The sequence below is a fragment of the Aedes aegypti genome, unplaced genomic scaffold, assembly GCF_002204515.2.
Source record: "Aedes aegypti strain LVP_AGWG unplaced genomic scaffold, AaegL5.0 Primary Assembly AGWG_AaegL5_hic_scaff_1591_PBJ_arrow, whole genome shotgun sequence".
NCBI classification, from domain to species: domain Eukaryota; kingdom Metazoa; phylum Arthropoda; class Insecta; order Diptera; family Culicidae; genus Aedes; species Aedes aegypti.
In genome coordinates this window covers 3,105-25,084 of record NW_018735043.1, presented here as the reverse complement: position 1 = coordinate 25,084, position 21,980 = coordinate 3,105, and the positions used below count along the sequence as shown (strand labels likewise).

At 36.1% G+C, this 21,980-nt stretch overlaps 1 long non-coding RNA gene across 1 annotated transcript; it reads left to right on the top strand.

The window, feature by feature from the left end:
- The first annotated feature begins 42 nt into the window (after positions 1-42).
- On the top strand, positions 43-5,645 carry LOC110680570. The gene is made up of 2 exons (XR_002502929.1): positions 43-311; positions 5,006-5,645. It is a non-coding gene; the product is annotated as an uncharacterized LOC110680570 (long non-coding RNA).
- Positions 5,646-21,980: the final 16,335 nt, after the last annotated feature.

Sequence of the window (21,980 nt, the reverse complement as noted above, 5' to 3'; positions counted from 1 at the left end):
AACGTCAAAGGAGTGAATTTGTGCATCAATTAAGTGAACTTGTTCAACTTGTGAACTACTGAATGAAAGCCTAGTTTTTCGCATAGTCAGTTTCATTCCGAGCACGGTCAGATAAACATGTATGTTCTGTGAGTGGAAGAATCATCGCGATAATAATTTGTTTTTGTGAATACTGTAACTAATTTCATCGAGATAACGGTGGTATAATCGTGTTGCGTTGTTAATTTGTGATATTTTAGCTATTCGCCGGGATTTTATTGCATAAGGAAGGGCTCACTTCATACTGGTGGGTCTGCTGTGAAAATAAAGCTGTAAGTGAAGGCCGTAGAATGTAAGCGAAAAAATCGGAAGAAAGAGCTCCAGCAATATTTCGGTATCGCAGATTTGGAATATTAAGTGCTAGTGTTAAGAAATGCAGTTTAAAATTTTTCTGTGCTGCATTTTATTTTTACTTTTGGTGCAAATTAGTGCTGGTTGACGAACCGAAAGCGTTTTTTCCGTTCTCTTTTGTTGTTCAGCATTGGTGTAGGTGATATAATTCAAGTGAACACATACGAAAGTAAATGCAACTGACAGCTTTCTGTTTACACACACCCAAATATTTGTTGTCATTTCTGACACTATCTCCTTTGCCGTTCTTTGCCTATCTGTCTTATGTTGCATGAAAATTCTCACGAAATAAATGAAATGCATCCTTCTGGTGTAAAGTGTCTTTAATAAAAAAAAAAAAAAAATCCTTCGTTCAGTGATCGTTTAGTTTTCATCGATTCTTTTCTTTCTTGGCGACTCAGGCGAATGTTTCCGACTGTCATTCTAGTGTGAGTAGGGAATTCTCACCATCCTTCTTACTGCATTGTAAAATCGAATGCATTTTGCGTATCAATGCAAAGAGAAAATCAATCACTGCAGATACACAGTCATGATACTATACGTAATTATACTTTCACTTTTGTATGATATATAGGTTAATTGAAGTTGCACGATTCATCGCTTTAATCAAATTTTTGACCATCTATACAAAACTTCAAGCTGCTATTATATGGACAGATACTATATTGATTCACAGTATCAAATAAGTTCCTTTTGGCGAGCAGGGCTCTGTTCTGTGCTTCACATTTCGAGATCATACTGAAACGTTTAAACGAAGTAGCCCGTCATCTAAATTTGTGAGCCTCATTGAAGATTGTTGCAAATTTACCGCAGGGTTTGGAATTAATGCAAATCAGTTGGTGTTGCACTAACATAGCTGAAAAAGTATTAGCATGCAAGCGCATATAGTGATACTTTTTTTATCAGATATAAGAATTAAGTTTGATTACTTTGAAATTTTCAGCTGCAAAGTTATCATGACTACAAAAATGAATGACGATCTTCTTAGCCTTAAAAAGAAGATAATTCGAGACCATACTTCAAATTTTCAAGAACACAAATTTGGAGAAACATGCAGCTGTTCAACCTGAAAATTCGATTGATAAGTCATCTTCAGTAAGTGGCCAATCGATCAAGTTTTCATCTTGAACGGTTGTTTGGTTCTCCAGATTTGTATTCTTGAAGATTGGAGGTATGGCTACCATTCATCTTCACCTTAATCTAAACCTTGCTTTAAATTGCTAAAAACTCAACAAAGTAGCTCTGATGGTGATGCAATCTTCTACAATAGGGTCCTAAAATAATTAATGATATCTTGTTTTTATTTAATAACACGAAAGAGCATGTTACTGCAACTACTTTAGCTATTTTTCCCGCTCAAATAACGTGTATATCATATTTAAACTTTTATTGAAAAAATGGGTCCATAAATGAACCATGACACTTTTGAATATGTTTGACGTTCGCTTAGTCAGATAAAACACCATAGCGGTTTTAGTTTTAACACAGTTTTAAGTGGCACGGAAAACAAAATACGCCCAAAATTTGAGTTTAAGCCAAACAAACAAAAACATCAATAAACATGTATTCTTGGCCCAAACTTAAGCGTGTGAAACTAAAATTGGGACAGGGCTTTAAGACTCGATTATCACAGACAAACAGACGTAACAGCTAGAACAATTATTAAATTAAAACATAGTCACGTGAACATTTACGCCCAATGCTAAAAATACTTCATTAGGCCAACTGCGAAATAGGTGGCAGTAGTGAGCAAACGTCAAACTCGAGCAAAAGTGATATGAGCGCCACGAGTAGCCCGTAGGCCAACTAACAAAATATCAGAATTAAAAAATAATAGAAGTGTTACGTCTGATTGTCTGTGCTATTATGTTTGTTATGATATCTTTGTTAATCTCAGCTAGATCAATGATAAACAACGTAAGAGTGACAGAATGACACAAGTTCTTCTTCTTCTTGGCATTTACGTCCTCACTGGGACAGCTTAGTGTTCTTATGAGCACTTCCACAGTTATTAACTGAGAGCTTTCTTTGACAAATTTCCCATTTTCGCATTCATATATCGTGTGGCAGGTACGATAATACTCTATGCCCAGGGAAGTCAAGGAAATTCCCTTTACGAAAAGATCCTGGCCGACCGGGATTCGAACCCAGACACCTTCAGCATGGCTGTGCTTTGTAGCCACGGACAGCATGACTGTGCTTTGTAGCCACGGAAATGTATGATAATTGATCCATTATCACACTTGAGATGTTTTTTGAATGACATTTTTAGATGTTCATGTTTCCGTTGAACATTCCACGAAATATTGAGGGGATAACAGGGTTGAATTTCCAATCACTATTCGTTAAGCGCGCATACCCACCGTATTGGGCTCTCAGAAAGCAATCTCTGTGTTTGCGGCGTGGCTTACCAGGATATCGAACATGTTGTGTGGGGATGCGTTGAGCATCGTGGCGTCAGATCTGAGCTGACTGAAACTCTCCGGATCCGAGGAAAACAGCAGAAACCTGTCAGGGAAGTGTTGGCGGGCCTTGATTTAGAATATATGAATTTAATCCATCTGTTTTTGAAGCGTATCAATATCCGGGTTTGATTGTGTTCGTTCCCTGTCTTTCTTTTTCCCATTCAAATTGTCCTCTTCTCGTCGTGTCTCCCACAAACCGTTTCTGTTTAGTTTCATTACAGATCTGGACATCCTGTCCCTTCAAGCTTCATCAGCTTAGTAGTCTAAGTAGCTTAAGAAATTCCAAAAAATCCTTCCCTTCCCTGTTTCAAATGTATCCACTAACCTTAAAACTTCCGCAAACTAATATAGTTTTTAAAAAAAGTTAAAATTTCAAAATGTAAATAATGTAAAAAAAAGAAAAGATTTCGGCTCTGTTATGCCCTACGGCGCCTGAGCCTGCCAAATAAACGAGATAAGTAAAAAAAAACAGGGTTGAACACACAGGGTTTTGTGGAATAGTATTCAATTCTGAAGGACGCAGAACAGAAGCACGACCCATCTACCCGTCAAGCTAACTTTTAGCGACCTGTCAGAATAAAACAATAAGATAAAAGTTTTTGTAGAACAAGGCATAAAGCTCTTCTAATGTTTCAATGTTTGCCAATCGTATCGCAAGCTTCCCCAAAACAAGCTAAATATAAGAAAAATATACACCAAATTTCGGTAAACCAGAATGTACATCAAAAAATATTTTAATTTTTTATACTTTAAAGTTAAAGTTGGTTTATCGATGAAAACTGAGGTTTGGAGAATGCAACCTAGCAACCTACTTGAATACATTGCTGTTTTCCCTCAAGGGGGTCGCGACGCACATTTTAGGAAACTATGAATTATCCATTTGCTACATTGATAAATGATGTTTAACCTCTGCGTTTCTTACCTATTTTTACAACCAAATTATCGTTATCTGTGGGCTCTTATTTCCATATTTTTCCGCCAATTTCAATAAAATTTTGACACAACACAACAACAGTGTCCATGTTTCGTGATTTGTACTGGGAACCTTAGTCGAATGGTCGGTTTCGTATTTATACGGATATTCCGTAGGGTCTGTCCGAAGGTCATTTGGGACATTTCCATAATTATTTTGCAGGGATCAAAAAAAACTACGGTGTTTGTAACTCAATGGTAAACTCTTTTGGAACCATTCTGGCCAGTTCCGGATTTCCTGGAACCGGTTCCTGCTGCATTAGTTGGGGATTAGAATTTGAACAGTACAAACCATATCATGCGACATATCAAGCTTCAAGATTTTTCGCCAGGGGTATAATATGTTACAATTACAAACACTGTAGATGTGTTTGAACCGTGCAAAATAATTATGGAAATGTCTCAAATGACCTTCGGACATACCCCACAGAACATACGTATGAATTCGGAATCGACCGTCCGACTGAGGTTCCCAGTACAGATTATGTTGCACACTCCGAAAAAATCATGTGAGTTTACGTCTTTTGGATGCACATAAAAGAAGCGAGCCAAATGACGTGAATTTGTGTCACATTTTAAATACCATGCTGTCTGATTCGGGAAATGTCAATCATAGCGGCATCGTATTCATGTCCTTCATCATGTAAAATTGCATTTTTCGTTCAATACATCTTTCAGAACACATTTTTACGTCGTTTCATCACTTACATCATGTGTCATTCAGCCATAATGTGAATTACGTCCGCAGTAATTTTCATTATTTTTAAGAGTGTGTATACTGCTTACATGGTTTACAAGCCCTGTAACAGCCCTACGTTTTATACTCGTATAAAGCGAATTTCAGGGATGGTTTAAAATGTCGTATGATTCTAATCGGCACTGAACGGTTGTTGAATAGCTCATTTAATAACAGTGCTTAGTGGCTACCTGGGTATAGATTCAACCATGTTACTTATGCTTTTAAATTGACTATAGAACCGACTTGATGCTAATTTATACAGCTTAGTAGTTACTTGAGTAGATTTCGCTTCCAAATTTCGTTGAATCGTGGCTAACCACGTTGAATAAGCAGTTATACATGTGAATAAAACATTTATGCGAACAACGGCAAATGTGTTAAGCGTCAGTGCACCAGTGATGCCAGCTGTTTGAGTGTGTATGTTATTCTCCTGCGACAGAAAGAGCATCATCACCAACAACAGCAGCAAGCAGCAGCCGAGGGGTCAAAACGACTACCAGAAATAAAGCAGATAAAAAGCACTCTCGCAGCAGAGGCGAAGAAGGAAAATGTCGTCTTGTTTTGAAAAGTGATTCAGCCCTACCTCGCAATATAGAGAAAGTGTACCGAGGCGAAAAAAGTAAAATTTGTGAATAAGTGTTAATTTGTCATTGTTTGTGCAACATAGTTTCGTTCAAAAGTGGAATAATCTGTTTGTAATAAGAAAATTGCATTCGCCAACGCAAATTGCAACTTGCATTCAATCAGACGGATTGAAAGTATTCTCAAAGGCTACAAGGAAAATCTGAGTTCAATCATCCATCGAATCAAAACATAAAGCGGCAAGGGAATTTGGTGTCCAAGTGCTAGAAGAATACGCGGATATCGATTGTTTCGCGAGTGCTGCTTTGAGCTGGGTTTGAGAAATACCGAGTTTTCATTGGATATCCTGATATTCGAAGTGGAGCACACTCTGGTTGTGGTGGCCAGGGGCTCGCGACAAAATTCAGAATCATAGGATCACTGGAGGAAAAAAACGTCGTCGTCATTACGGAGACCAACGGAACGGCGAACGTCGTCGTCGACAGTATGGTGAAACGGTGAGTGTTGTGTTGTTCCTTCTTCCATCCCCCTCAAACGAGGGCCTCCTACTTGCTTGTTGTCTAGTACCTCTGCTGCATCGTCACCCCCCTCATCTTTTTGGACGACACTGTATACTGTGGGTTTCCTTGTCTATCTACCTACTCTGAGCAAGATGAATGTTGTGTTCTTTGTTGGTGTGTGTCGTTATAATGAATTTCGTGTTTTTAATGCTCATTATCATATCAGAATCTTTCATTTCTTAAGCTTAAGTGATAACCCAAAATTCATCAAAAACTTTGATGAATGGTAGTCGAAAAATCATTTTTATTGAAGCATCAGTACTGTGAATTTCTACTTCTAAAGCTAGCCACTTAGCTGACAATCCACGTGGTTCTATCATTTGAAAAATTCTGACCACCAGAATGTACGTAAAACGAAATCACCTTTTGCGTTATGCGATGCTTATATGTGCAAAGTTTCCGTATAAGATGTCATCAAAAGGCCTTATACGTACAAAAGTGGAGGCGATATATGTGAATATATTATATGATAAAAGTTGGCATTAGCGTTGGGTGATTTTGAATCGATGTTCCGAAAATCGATTTTTTCATTCCGATTAATCGATTTTTTGAATCGATGTTTGGAGCCTCTAAAATCTGGTGAATCGATTTTCTTCATTCGATTTTTTGATTCGATTTGATTTGTTGAAATCGATAAATATTTCCTAACGAGTTGATGAAAAATAAACCAAATTTTAAACTAGCCAAGAATTTAATCTGTTCTTTTGAATTTCTGAAACTGAAATAATTGAAAGATATTAAAATCTGATGCGAATGCATTCGGTCTCATTTCAAACTTTATTAATTTCAATTCAAATTCGATTCGAATCGATTGAAAAACATCGATTCAAAGGATTCAATTAAATCGGTGAATCGATTCGGAAGCTCAAATGTGAATCGATTCAAGAACATCGATGTTACAGAAAAATTTGCCCAACGCTAGGCATGCTGTGCGAGTACACCCGACTCTGTTTTTGCACGGATTTTTTTTTACACGGCCGTGCAAAAAAAAAAGTTTCCATACATACTTTTCCACCAAAACCTTATTTTTGCATGAAACGTCGAGAAATTGTGTTACTTTTTTTGCACGGTTTTTGAAATTTTGAACTGAAAACTTTTTTTGAACGGTACGCATCCCCCGTGCAAAAACAGCATCGGGTGTATATGGATTTTGTTGCGAATTATTTTATAGTCTTATGTGACTTGATTTATGATAACAAAGTTGGTTTTACAGCTGCTAAGGATTGATTTGATTTACTTTGTACGTATATACTGAACGAAATTGAGTGCACTATTGAACTCAGAAAATAACGTTTTATATGAGCAAACTCGTCACTCAAACGATTTCCATCAGCGTTTTGTGCGGGTGTTGATGTTTTGTGACAAGTAAACGAATTTTTGCGTTGATTCATATGAGACTTCTGGATTTCTCAGAGTATAAATTTCTGTGCAGTTCTTGGTTTGATTCCTCAAAGATTTATGAAAAAATCAAATGTGATAAAAGGTCTCGCCACTTTCCTCACAGTGACTTACATCTCAGCGACAGCGCGTCCTTCATCAAACACAATCGATTTATTTCTGAGGACAAAAAACCGGTAGTAATGGTATTTGAGCATGCAACGGAACTCTAGTCTCATCCTTGTTTCGCTTTTAGATTAGTCCCAAAAATACAAGAAAAAGGGGATTCGTACTAGCAGCAAAATCGAATCAAGCATGAATTTGTTTTAGTAAACAACTTGAAGTCAATCATGGTAGTAATCAACTTGAATCAATGTGAAATAGATTCAATTTCAGAAACTGTTGCCATTAACAATGAAATTGTGTCGTAAATCCTTGAATTAGCGGAACATATTAATCTAGTCCCATAAATATGAGACAAAACTCTATCCCACTAATGAGAACCTCTTCCTGTGTGCAAAGCTGGATATGCAAACTGTCGAACAAAAAAATCCCTTGTACTTGTATTAGTAGCAATATTGACTCGCTATGATAAATTTATCATAGATTAAAAAAAAGAGGCTATTGATACTGACAATGAATACTTTTTGGTAAAAAATATAAAACCCTTTTCAAATGCCGAAGCTCGTTAATTGAAAGTTGCAAAACGGATCGAAACACTTCGGAAAGATGCGCAAATTTAAACGGAATCACTTACTGAACAAATCAATTGGTTCAAAAATATAGCTGTTTTGTTATATCTGCAATATACATAAAAAAACATCTCTACTGTTTTGTCGACACACGCAATACAATTAAATGTTTTATTACTGACATAATTGTAGGCTGTAGCAAAGATCGCAGTAGACAACGCGCGTGAAAGGATGTGTTGAAAATGAATCTGTCATGTTTTTATCTTCTCCGCCGTTTATTAGATTTCGCAGGTGTATTTTTTGAAAAAAGTGTCTATAGCTGAAACAAGTCGGTTTACTCTGCACGCGTTATGCTGGTCAGTGTTTCGTTGTTGCCCAAACAGAAATTTTTTTTTTGCGTCATCGCTGCAGTTTTTTCTCGTTTTAGCTTGCACGCATTCAAAGTGCAATCGAGTTCGGGTTTTCGCGTCGCCGGAGTGATATTTTGCGTTTGTGGAATGAGCATGCTGATTAAAGTAGCTTACAGCTGTTTAGACAAGGATGGATGATCAATTTGGTGAGCTTGTTTTATGCTTTTATTTTTTTATGTGCAAATTGTTATAAAACGATGGAAATGTTATTTAAATGAATTGATTTATCGAAATATGAACATTTCGTCACTGTAAGTGTCGAGATAAACTTTTGTAAATTAACATTTAAAACCCCATACCTTTCCTTTTACTAGATTTTTGTCATTATAGAAATAACCTTTGAATGGTTCGACGCTAAAAGTGTCGACTTTCCGTATGTGCACGTTGTCTTTAGAGTACTGATAGTTGAGTTTTCGAACAGATGTTGCATAAATCTAATTATTTACCAAGGAAAATCTTGATCCTGCAACTACGATTCGTCCCCACTAACAAAACGCCTTCCCATGACAACCATGAAGATGCAGAGGTCTCTAGTAACAATGGATGTCACACTAACATTCCTTCCCTTCCCCGATGAACGTAAGGACGTGGTCGGCGCCGTTATTGACTTTTTAATGTTTGGAGTTATCGAAAGTCTACACTGAAGACGGAAATCAACTCCCAAGCTACATTTTTTGGTTCCTTGTGCAACTTCGATTATTCTTGTCTATCACGGAGTGCTTAGCATCTACGAATTGTACGGTCATCAATGCTTATGCTTATGACATAATTATATGCTGTAGCACTGCTGTGAAACTTTATTGTCGGATAAACTTAAGAGTAGACATTTGTTTTGCTGGCGAAAATATTTTGCATTTGTAAGCTCGGAAATTCCTGGAAAACTCATGAATTTTTTTCAGTTGCGTTGTGTTGCATTGACCCTCTCAACACTCTTTGCTTATGGGAAACTATTTTGGATATAATAGTTATCCAACCGGAAGTCAGAGATGAAAAGACATGACAATTTTCATTGCCAGCCGGGATAATGATGGTATGGAATGGTGATGGTCTAGGATTCACGAGTGATGTGACCGGATTTGAATAGAGTGTATGTGTAGTTTAGTATATTTGGGTCCTAGCTAGAAAGCATTAGTTTAAACGACATTGCTCGCTCTCTGCAACGAGAAGATGAATTGACCATCAGAGCGGTAGCGTGGTCTCATGGCGCCCTTGGCGAGCCGTTATTTCAGCGCCCCTTAATCCATTTTGGCTCCTCCTGAAGCCTGGCGCCCTTGGCGGGTGCCAACCGCACGCTACGGCACTGTTGACCATACCCCATGATACAGAACAAGCCCAGCTTGCATTAAAATGAAAAGGTTCAATTGAAAGAAGCTCACCAAATTTGTTCGTTTCTTTTAGTTGAGTAAAGAAGCCGTTTCCGATTCTGTTGGAAATTTGAATCCACATCATCTGGATAGTTTAATATCTGAATAGATCTTAATGGGATGGGTGTATAGATAATCCTTTACGTGTTTGTCAAAATCATTCAATAAAAGAAGCAAACTTGATTTGAACCAATTGTTCTCGTAGAACGATAATCCTCATCGAATGCATTTTCCACAGAGATTTTTTTAACTGCATCATCAAATCTCACAACCGTAACACATATCCTTTTTCATTTTAATTTGTAAGAGTCACACTTATCTCAAACGACAAAAAAACTATCTGGGTGGCACAGTACCAGTCGAACTATGTGAAAATCTAGCACGCCACAAATCATCTTTCAATATGATCTTCGCAAAGCAAGAAAAAAACTCTTATCACTTTACTATACATTTTCCATACACCATTGGCACGTGGCGTGGCACAATCAGCCAATTTTATATTCCACCAGTCGAATCGAAAAAAAAAACGCGGAACCGAAGTACCGTTTTGTCTCAAATTCCGAACAGACTCATATTCCGAACACTCGGTTTTTGTATGGCGATGTGGTTGAAATGTTTCGCTGAAATATGTCATCAAATTACATGGGAATGGCGATCAATTGCAATTCAATTTTAACGTCTTCCAATCTATTTTATTGCTCTGAAATAGCAATGATTCTCTAGTTCGAGACCAGTAGAACTAGCTCAGATAAATTTATTTGCGAAATAATTCATTTGAATACGATTTATTCGTGCTGTTCGGAATTTGAATCAAGGTGTTCGGAATATGAGACAGAATGAACGCAGTGTTCGGCATTTGAGTCAAAATGTTGTTCCATACTTTTACGTAAAAACAATACTAAACAAGTCAAATAAACATTTTTATCAGTACACCCAACCGCTAACGGTTAGACTTTGCGAAGGAATTAAAATTATCACAAATATCAGCTAATTTGTGCCTATCAGATGCTTTTGAAGTCGCTGTTGGCCTTAAGTGTTCGGAATATGAGTCAAAACGGTAAACTGAAAATAGGATTAGCAAAAAAATAAAATCGCGGAAAAAAAAGTTTATATAAATAAACACATAAAGCCATTTGAGCGTTGCTCAAATCACTACAATACAATCAGGATGGCATTGGTGAAAACGTGAACAACTGGAGCGACAAATTCAGCAGGTAGCATAGCACCATCAACCGAATCAATTTTTCACCGGCCGTATGGCAAATAACGCGAAACCGTAGTGAACGTGATAGAAAATTCAAAAGACAGCCGCCCGCGCGTATGGCTTGCTGTGATCTCCTGTTCCTATGTTCGACAATTGTTGAAACTGGAAAACTCAGAGATTTTCTTTGTGATGAAATATTAGACACCCTGTTTATGTGTAATTAGTGATTCTCCTATAAAAAAGTCTGGTGGATTTTTTTTGGGGAGAGTTTCTTGGATTAGCAGAGTAGTGTATGAAATCTTCATAAAAACGTTTTAACTTATCTTGAGTTTTTAAAGCAGTATATAATATATCCAGTACTTTCTGAAAAAAAAAATCGTTGGAAAGTATACAGTACTCAAATAAATAACATAAAACCATCCTGGAGGAATTAGCAACGGAGTTCCTAGACATATCCCTGAAAGACTTTCTGTAGGATTCCTTGAAAAAATATTTCAACTTATGATGAAGGGCTAATGGAATCTCTCTTGAAGGAACTGGATGAAATTCTTATATAATCCTAGGAGCTCAGGATGATCCCGGGTATTCAACTAGCTATAGCAAAATTGCAGGTCCTTGTGCAGGACCGTAACCAATCGAATCTTAAGAATTTTTAAATATGGAACTTTACAAGTCAATTAATGAATGTACATCACTTAGTTGCTTTTTTTCTATCTTTATTAACGAGAATTTCAGCCTTGGGATAGTCAATCTCGAGACCAACGACTTTAATTCCCTTGCGGAGGAAGTTGTCACTATAACCTCTACGTCATAAGTAACTCTTTGAGATTTAATCCCAGGTCCACAGCGTGACAGGCGTGTGTTCTAACTACTACACCAGGCCCATCCCCAAGACTTTCTTTATACATTGAACCTAGACGCATTTTGGAAAGTATGTTTGTTTTAGAAGGTTTTCTACTAGTTACTACTCCAGAGCTTTCTATTGGAATACTTTCAGGGACTAGTCCAGAGATTCCACCAAAAACTCCTTTCCTTCATAATGAATGAATGAATTGTCTTTATTAACGAGACTTCCAGCCCTTGGCTGGTTCGTCTCTTATTTCCATCATAGATTTTTTCACTAATTCTTTCAACAATTTATCCAGTTGTTACTCCATAAAATCTTCCAAAGTTTCTTACAGGAGGTATTCCAAGAAAATCCACATAGAATTTTTCCAGAATTTTTGACGATAATTGTTGAGAAAGTTTTCAAGGTAACCGTGTTAGTCGAAGATCCCTGCAAGAGTTTGTACGCCGATTTTTCCAATTATTCTCCCAATAACTTTATTATGGATTACTTTAGGCATTCATTCACGATTCCTCCCAATGAAGTCTCCAGTCATTATTCTTGAAAATCTATGAAGAGCTCTTCCATGACTTCGTCAATAAATACGACCAGTGATTCCTCATAAAAAATCTGGAGTAGTTTTTTCCAGGGATGGTTACATAAAACATCCAGGGAGTGGCCAGTCCCAGGAAGTAATTGATATGCCTTTCAATGAATTAGATTTGCCTCACCATAAAGTGTTACGCCAAACAAGAAAGTTTGTCGAAAGCTGCCACATTGAGTGTTCTCAAATTCATTGAATCGCCCATGAGGAATTCATTGTCAGCAGGAGTCATTGATATGGCTTCCAATGAGCTTCACAATTATTTCTAAAGATGTAAAACGGTGCTTCGAACAATTGAACGATCAATGACTAAATCAGATTATTCACTAAAACCAGAAGCGAGCCGTAATTTCGTACTGGATATTGATATTCGATCATATATAATCGAATGCCAAAGATAAATCGTTGAAATTAACTATCAAATTTATTATCTACTCAGTAGATACACATTTTTGTTGAGAAAATTCGTGAATCTTGTGAAATTTGTAAGATAAATAGTTATTGGAGTATTTTATGCCCCAGATTGTTTAGGTTCTTTTAATTTTAAATTCGATTCTGTGTCGCCACAAATAATTGAATAATTGATTACAGCACAACAGTCTGTTTCCATACGTCAGCGATTGAGCGATAGTCTTCAACTGTACTTTTGTCTCAGAAAGCACGACTGATTTGTGCATTTCCATTTGCTGCTGGGTATAGTGTCTGTTTATTATTAGTTACATCGATTTATTTATTGTCGCTCTCAGCTTGGTGGAACTCTGTAAAGACTGTCGCTTCCCTCTAGACGCCGTTGCGCAGATTGTAAAAACTACTACTTGGAAACTCACCATCACGTTGCTTATGAGTATACTCAGCGTTGCGGTGTGTAATAGTGAGTTTAGCTTCCAATGCTGGTTAAAGTTTGGTCTGTCTCACCAATCGGGATTGTGCGGCTGTCTTGCGCTCGCCGTTTCCCAGCCATAATTCTCTGCTGGTTTGTACGTAAGGGAGACTTGGTGAAAATGTGAGACGTTTTGGTATAATATATGCAAAGTTCTTAAGGTATTTGAGAGCCGTCCAAAAGAATTTGTTATTTTTTTTTTTTGAGTTTATAGATACAAGCTGCTCCTAAAAAAATTGTTATATACGATGAATATCCAATTCTTCATCATCTACCCAGTCTCCCTTACCGTGGTGGAAACAAAGCGATTCTCGGCTTATAGACTGGCGATTGGCTGGAAGAAATAAGACAACATTTCCCTGGTAGACAAACGTAGCTAAGTAAAGTTGAAAGCGGAGACGACGGTGGCATATTATTTGCAGGGCTTAATGCTTTCGCAACACACAAACCCAAGTTAAGTAAACATAGTCCGTACGAAAACAACCAACTGCACTCGAAAAGGTTGTGCAGGGCATCGCATCGATTCGGAATCGGAGCGCAAAAACGCCTGTAAAGTTCAGACGAGCCATTGAATGTGAGAATTATGACATTTGATATGTTTTCCTCAACGAACTATCTTGTTTGTATTTTAACTTGAGCTGAGTCTTCTCACTCAGAAGGATCCCTGAGAAATGTTTTAGAGAAGAAGGGTCATCCATAACGTTATCTATCATTCAGTTATTTGGCATTTATGGATGTTCTGCATCATCATTAAAAATTGAGTTCTAATTGTTAAACGCAATGTTCATCTGATATTATTATAAACCATAAAGGTAATTTCTAACAGAACGATGATCCACATCAATGAAAATTCAATTTTTGCCAATGAACAGTTCGGATTCCGACATTAACAAATTGATTCGTACCAACAAATTTGAAGGATATTCTACTGGTCTTGCTCTTCTAAACATAGAAAAAGCATTCGATAGCATGTAGGCTTGATCGTAAAATAAAAAAAAACTTTAATTTTCCAACATACATCGTTAGAATAATCCAAAGTTATCTGTCAAATCGTACACTTCAGGTTAATTAACAGAACTCCAAATCTGAAAGACTTTCTGTAAGAGCTGGTGTTTCTCAAGGCAGCATTTTATGACCAATCTTCTTCTTTCTGGCGTTACGTCCCCACTGGGACAGAGCTTGCTTCTCAGCTTAGTGTTCTTATGAGCACTTCCACAGTTATTAACTGAGAGCTTACTATGCCAATGACCATTTTTGCATGTGTATATCGTGTGGCAGGTACGAAGATACTCTATGCCCTGGGAAGTCGAGAAAATTTCCAACCCGAAAAGATCCTCGACCGGTGGGATTCGAACCCACGACCCTCAGCTTGGTCATGCTGAATAGCTGCGCGTTTACCGCTACGGCTATCTGGGCCCCTATGACCAATATTATACAATATTTTCACATCTGACTACCATGAGTTACCTCAGTAATGTCAAAAATCTTTGTTTGTGGATGACACAGGCCTCTCCGCCAAAGGACGTAGCTTGCATGTCATTTGTAGGAGATAGCAAAAGAGTTTGGATTTTTTAAACTTGCAAAAATGGTAGATTTCTCCTAATGCTTCCAAAACTCAACAAATAATATTCCCACATAAACCAAAAGTTTTTTTTTTAAACCTTCAAGCAAACATGTTGTCACGATGAGAGGAGTTCGAATAAATTGTTCAGATGAAGTTAAATATCTAGGGCTCACGCTAGATAAAAGAAATTGTTTTCCAAAAACCACATTGAGGACATTCAAGCCAAATGTAACAAATATATAAAATGTCTTTATCCACTTATTAACAGAAAATCGAAACTTTGTCTTAAGAACAAACTTTTGATCTTCAAAAAAATTTTCAGGCCAGCCATGTTGTATTCTGTCTGTTGTAATACCAGAAGGATTCAAAATAAAAATTTGCATATGATAGTGATGCTATAGAACTATATAGAACTGATAGTATAGAACTAGAGAGTTAAATAGCATATGCAATGTTGAAACATTGGAACAAATGTCGAATAATATTGGCAATCGTCTATTGCCGCAATAAATGCGTTTTATATTTAGTTTAAGTTCATTAAAAGCGATTTTTTTGTCTTATAAGCAGGTGAGTTCAATTCACCTGTAAAATTGTGAACTGCCTCGGCAAATCCGTAACTACGTTCACTTTATCTTTCATTAGTAAAGTTCCATACGAATCCAGAGTGCTTCGTGAAGCCCAAGCAGGACAGTTCGGTTTTGCGTCGTCCGATAGATTTTGCTCATGATTTCGCGCGCTTTCGTCGCCGGAGATTTTTTTTTCTTTCCTGTTTTGGAGCGTCTTGCTGGGTAGTGCTTCGTGAGGCCCAAGCAGGACAGTTCGGTTTTGCGTCGTCCGATAGATTTTACTCACGATTTCGCGCGTGTTTTCGTCGCCGGAGTTTTTTTTTCCCTGATTTGGAGCGTCTTGCTGGGTAGGATTTGAGAAGACCCAAGCAAGACGGTTTGTTTTCGGTACGCCAAGAAGTTTTGCTGTCAGTTTTGTGTTCAGTCGAGAATGGATTACCAACTGGTGAGTTCGTTTCATGCTTCTGATAACACATTTTTTCTTGAAAGCGTAACTTTTATGTAATATTAAATCAAACTTTGTATGGTTCGTCACTATAAGTGTCGGCATTATGCTTTTTTCTTATACAATTTCAATATACATATACTTTCTCTTTTTGACATTAATAAAAATTATCTTTTGAATTGTTCGACATTGTGAATGTTGACGTATTTTTTAAAACTTCTACCATATCGAGACAAAATGCACAGTAATACTCATATGTAATTTTCAAACAAACTATGTATGGTTCGTCACTACAAGTGTCGGCATTATTCCTGTTTCATATAATTTAAAATTATACATGTTATTTTCAGTTTTCGTCATTATTAAAAACGTCTTTTGAATTGTTCGACATTATAGATGTTGACGTATTTTTAAAAGCTTCTACCAAAAACTTCTCGAGACAAAAATACAAAACTAGCTTTAAATATAAGTCGTATATTTCCCCCTTGTCCATGGATCGCATCACCGACCAGAGGTGACTCCCAGATCTTTTCCTCCCTCACTAATAAACACCCTTCCCGTGGTGATTGTGGAGATGCAGAGGTATTCTCGGTCTCTAGAAGCAACAATCATCACACCCTAACATTCCTTCCCCATCCCAACTGACTGTAAGGACTTGGCCGGCGCCGTTATTGATCAATAATATTAGATCTGCTAAAATTGCACTTCGAGAGTAAGCGGAAACTCCCATCCCTTATTCATTTGGATCGTAGTGCAATTCTTACCAGTTCCGATTAATCACGGAGTAGCAACCATTGACATGTACAGTCAGTCTATGCTATGCCATGCTATTAATAAAGTTCCATACGAATCCAATACATTAACCTAGATAATGAAGGTCGGTATCTATGCGAACAGGAAACATCCAAGCAAAACTCCAAACAGTATAAATTTTCCTTCAACTGAATGTTTCTATTATGTCAACCAGTGTTATCACTCTTTGTGTATGTGTGTCGTTTCGGTTATTTCTTGGAATTTGACGGTTTTGAAATTTCTCCTCCGTCGTTTAACTGCACTGTCTTCTTCCAAATCCAAATATGTATATGGACTTACATATGTTTGTTTGAATCTGCGATAAGAATCAATGCAAGGGCATCTATCTGTCTTCTGAGTATTTCCACCTCGCACCGTGCTGCAGTACAAACTACAGCACTTTGTCTCCGATTTCGTTCATTTTTTGAAGCAGAAAACAGATCCCTTGTTTGAAATTGACACATGCTTCTTTGTTGAATATATCGTGCTAGAATAATTGATTGCTTTCGATCGTTTAAAAAAAAAATAGCGAGACGAGTTAGGTAGGAAACATGAACCTATTGATTTTAATATACCATTGTGTTTTCCAAAATTTTGCTTTGTCAGAAAATTTGGGAGCTAAACCTCCAAATAGTGGCCAATGCACAGTGGTCCAGATAGCAAGTTTACGCGGACATGAGCTTTTCGACGTCATTTTGTGGTTTTAGAGTATAGGTTTCTACCCAAAAGTGTCTCGAAATTAGTTGTACTACAATTCGTATGAAAGGGATTTTTTCTGCACTAATCGCAATAGTGTCCTATACGCCAACTTTTTAATGTTAATATATAGCAAGTTGGTATGTTCAGCAAAGTTTGTATCATATTTTAATACAAAAATCGTTGTAGAACAATCTTTTTCTCTATCTCTTATACTTTCTGAGATAATTGACTTTTTATATAAAAAAATGAAGAAAATCATTTTTTCACTCATAAGTAATTTATTTACAAATTTTAGCAGCCTACTATGTTCTACAAAGTTTTTGGTACTATAATATTCTACAACTTTGGTGAATATACCACAGTTGTGTTTCTTCTGGTTTTCTTACTGTGGTAGATATTAATTTAAAGTCATGCACTTGAAAATGAACCTACCTGTCACACCGTGGCTCTACACCCCTTAAAGAGTATTTGAGTGAAATTGGTGAGTATTTGAGTGAAACTGTGCGATTCAACGATTTGTCAGTGAGATCACTGGATCTGATATGAGTAGCAATCGCAATTGTATTTTTTGACATGGTTACTAAGACTGGTGTCAATACGACTTAAACTACTGTAATAATTACTGCTATACATAAATCAAAGACTCAAGATAAATAAATTGAATGCCTCTCAACTCTTGCAACATATTACCATTTATGACGTTTAATACGGCATGATTTTGAATTAAAATTCTTTGGGACGTTACGTCAGGAAGAAGAAAACAAGAAGAAATACAAATAGAGCAGAATATAGCAGCACCAATAACTTTGTAGAACATAGTAGGCTGCTAAAATTTGTAAATAAATGACTTATGAGTGGAAAAATGATTTTCTTCATTTTTTATTAATATAAAAAGTAATCTCAGAAAGTATAAGAGATAGAGAAAAAGATTGTTCTGCAAAGTTTTTTGTATTAAAATATGCAACAACTTTGCTGAACATACCAACTTGTTATCTATTAACATAAAAAAGTTGGCGTATAGGACACTATTGCGATTAGTGCAGAAAAAATCCCTTTCGTACGAATTGTAGTACAACTAATTTCGAGACACTTCTGGGAAGCAACCTATACTCTAAAACCACAAAATGACGTCGAAAAGTTCATGTCCGCGTAAACTTGCTATCTGGACCATTGTGCAATGATATTACAAACAAAATTTTGGAAAGGGCTAACTCTGAGAAATTGCGTTTAGAGGTTGCACCGTTGAGATTTATGAAAAAAAGTCCAATTTTGTAACAAATAACATAATCAAAATATTTTTAAGGCTAAGTAGCCCGTCATTCGTTTTGGCAACAATGATGACTTTTTAGCTTGCATTTCAAAGTGATAAAACTCAGTCTTGAAGGTTTATATTGACGTGAAAAAGTAACACTGTACGCGCTAACTTGTATAAAGTAGGGGTAAATTATGTATTTTGGACAGGCTAAGGATATGGCTGGAAACGGCGATCAATTAACTGCATTAGATACTAATATTTTATTACGTAATGATACTTATATGCTTAATGTTTCATTGTTCTTTGAGTTTCTGGGAATAAAAAGCTTACAAACTGTAGTGTTAGCTTCCAAAATAGCGTTTTTTGGCGACATGTCTGTTATACATTTCGGACACCAAATATACATTTTGGACACCCTCATGTGAATATAATTTGGACAGGGGCGTTATCTCAATATCCATACAATGGTTTCTTAAAAAGACGATTGTTTCATAAAACTTTGAGAATTTACTTGTGACTTATGCAATTTTAAGCTTATTGGATGTGTATATTAGTGATAATCAATAATTTCATTTAATGCAAGCAAATATCATCAGATCCACGATAAAACGCCTGCAAGTATGCATGCATGCGACATTCCAGTGTATTTCATCAGATGACCAAATTATATCAACAGAACAAAACCCATAATCTATTTTGGACATCACCTGATTTATGCCTTATATACTCATGTTAAGATTTTAGATGAACTAAGCTTAAATTTTAGACATATTTAATCATGTTGCCACTTTTAAACTTTTTATGAATGTCAATTCTGAGCTCTATTATTGCATTTAATGTATGTTCTTGAAACGCACGTCCTCTTGCATTCGTAGATGTTCTGATGATATAATTTACAATTTTGATAGTTTTGAAGCCAATTTGTAATTGTTTTTGAAAATAGTCATCATTATTAAGTAGCATAGTGTATTAATAATGCAATACATGATTTCCCGTACATATATTCCTTACCATCTCATTGGAAATGAGCATAGAACGACTAGCCTGTCCAAATTATATGCATGTCCAAGTTATATACGTTACCCTATACTGATACTTTTTCAGTTGTGTCAGTGCAAAACCAACTAATTTTATTTGATTTGAAATCGTGAGATGATTTAGCAACGATCATCAACGACGCGTACAAATTTCAATGACGGCCTACTTCGCCTTAATTCAGCAATATATCATGCACCCATAATTTTATTTATTTCCACCCCTCCCCTTATTTTTAACTATGATTTTTCTAGTACTTTTCTAATTTAAATCATCAAGTGGGTATCAAACCTAATGCAAATATAACTCTTTGCCTTGAAAATGCGAAATTAAAAAAGGAAAAACTTAACTGAAGACATCAACTATCAAATTTTATGGGTTTTTGAGTTATTCACGGTTACTCCGGGGGGTAGAATAGTAGTTTACGGAACAAGTTGCAGAATGATGAATTAGTGCTGTAAAAATCGAGTTCTGCAACGAGTTACGTACAACATTTTTTTGCAATTTCGTTGAAGACCACTTGAGGGTATCAGAAATTATATCGGAATGCATTCACCATTGTTTTACAAAATTCTGAAAAAATGTTGTGTTATGATTCATTACGCAACTCAGAACAGTTACGTAATTACGTTGCAAAAGCAACAAAAAATAAAAAAAAAGTTGTCTGTTCATCGTTTGTGTACAACATTTTATTTGAATATTTTTAAACAAATCAGTCGATTTTGAATGGACAACAACATTTGAGATACCAGATCATACATGCTATTTTTAATTTAAACTGGCCGGTGTTCAGACAAACTGGATCAAATAATTTTTTATGGTTTCAGGAGAACGTACCTCAGCCTTTCGAAATATCAAAATATTGGCTTGTTTGTTGTTTCTTATCTGTTTATCTGTTGGATGACTCATCTATATTTATCAAAATTGCATCGAAAAAAAAAACAGAATTAATGTAGTCATTAACCTATCTTTAGGGTGTGGACCGTTTCACCGATTCGTTTAACTTTTAGTTAAAATTTGACAGCTCCATAGTTATTTCCCCTCCGGTTAAAAATAACCCTGCTCTGAAGCATGGTTAAACTTGACTTGGTTTTCTTACTGTAGTAGATATTAATTTAAAGTCATGCACTTGAAAATGAACCTACCTGTCACACCGTGGCTCTACACCCCTTAAAGAGTATTTGAGTGAAATTTGGTGAGTATTTGAGTGAAACTGTGCGATTCAACGATTTGTCAGTGAGATCACTGGATCTGATATGAGTTGCAATCGCAATTGTATTTTTTGACATGGTTACTAAGACTGGTGTCAATACGACTTAAACTACTGTAATAATTACTGCTATACATAAATCAAAGACTCAAGATAAATAAATTGAATGCCTCTCAACTCTTGCAACATATTACCATTTATGACGTTTTAATACGGCATGATTTTGAATTAAAATTCTTTGGGACGTTACGTCAGGAAGAAGAAAACAAGAAGAAATACAAATAGAGCAGAATATAGCAGTACCAATAACTTTGTAGAACATAGTAGGCTGCTAAAATTTGTAAATAAATGACTTATGAGTGGAAAAATGATTTTCTTCATTTTTTATTAATATAAAAAGTAATCTCAGAAAGTATAAGAGATAGAGAAAAAGATTGTTCTGCAAAGTTTTTTGTATTAAAATATGCAACAACTTTGCTGAACATACCAACTTGTTATCTATTAACATAAAAAAGTTGGCGTATAGGACACTATTGCGATTAGTGCAGAAAAAATCCCTTTCGTACGAATTGTAGTACAACTAATTTCGAGACACTTCTGGGAAGCAACCTATACTCTAAAACCACAAAATGACGTCGAAAAGTTCATGTCCGCGTAAACTTGCTATCTGGACCATTGTGCAATGATATTACAAACAAATTTTGGAAAGGGCTAACTCTGAGAAATTGCGTTTAGAGGTTGCACCGTTGAGATTTATGAAAAAAGTCCAATTTTGTAACAAATAACATAATCAAAATATTTTTAAGGCTAAGTAGCCCGTCATTCGTTTTGGCAACAATGATGACTTTTTAGCTTGCATTTCAAAGTGATAAAACTCAGTCTTGAAGGTTTATATTGACGTGAAAAAGTAACACTGTACGCGCTAACTTGTATAAAGTAGGGTAAATTATGTATTTTGGACAGGCTAAGGATATGGCTGGAAACGGCGATCAATTAACTGTATTAGATACTAATATTTTATTACGTAATGATACTTATATGCTTAATGCTTCATTGTTCTTTGAGTTTCTGGGAATAAAAAGCTTACAAACTGTAGTGTTAGCTTCCAAAATAGCGTTTTTTGGCGACATGTCTGTTATACATTTCGGACACCAAATATACATTTTGGACACCCTCATGTGAATATAATTTGGACAGGGGCGTTATCTCAATATCCATACAATGGTTTCTTAAAAAGACGATTGTTTCATAAAACTTTGAGAATTTACTTGTGACTTATGCAATTTTAAGCTTATTGGATGTGTATATTAGTGATAATCAATAATTTCATTTAATGCAAGCAAATATCA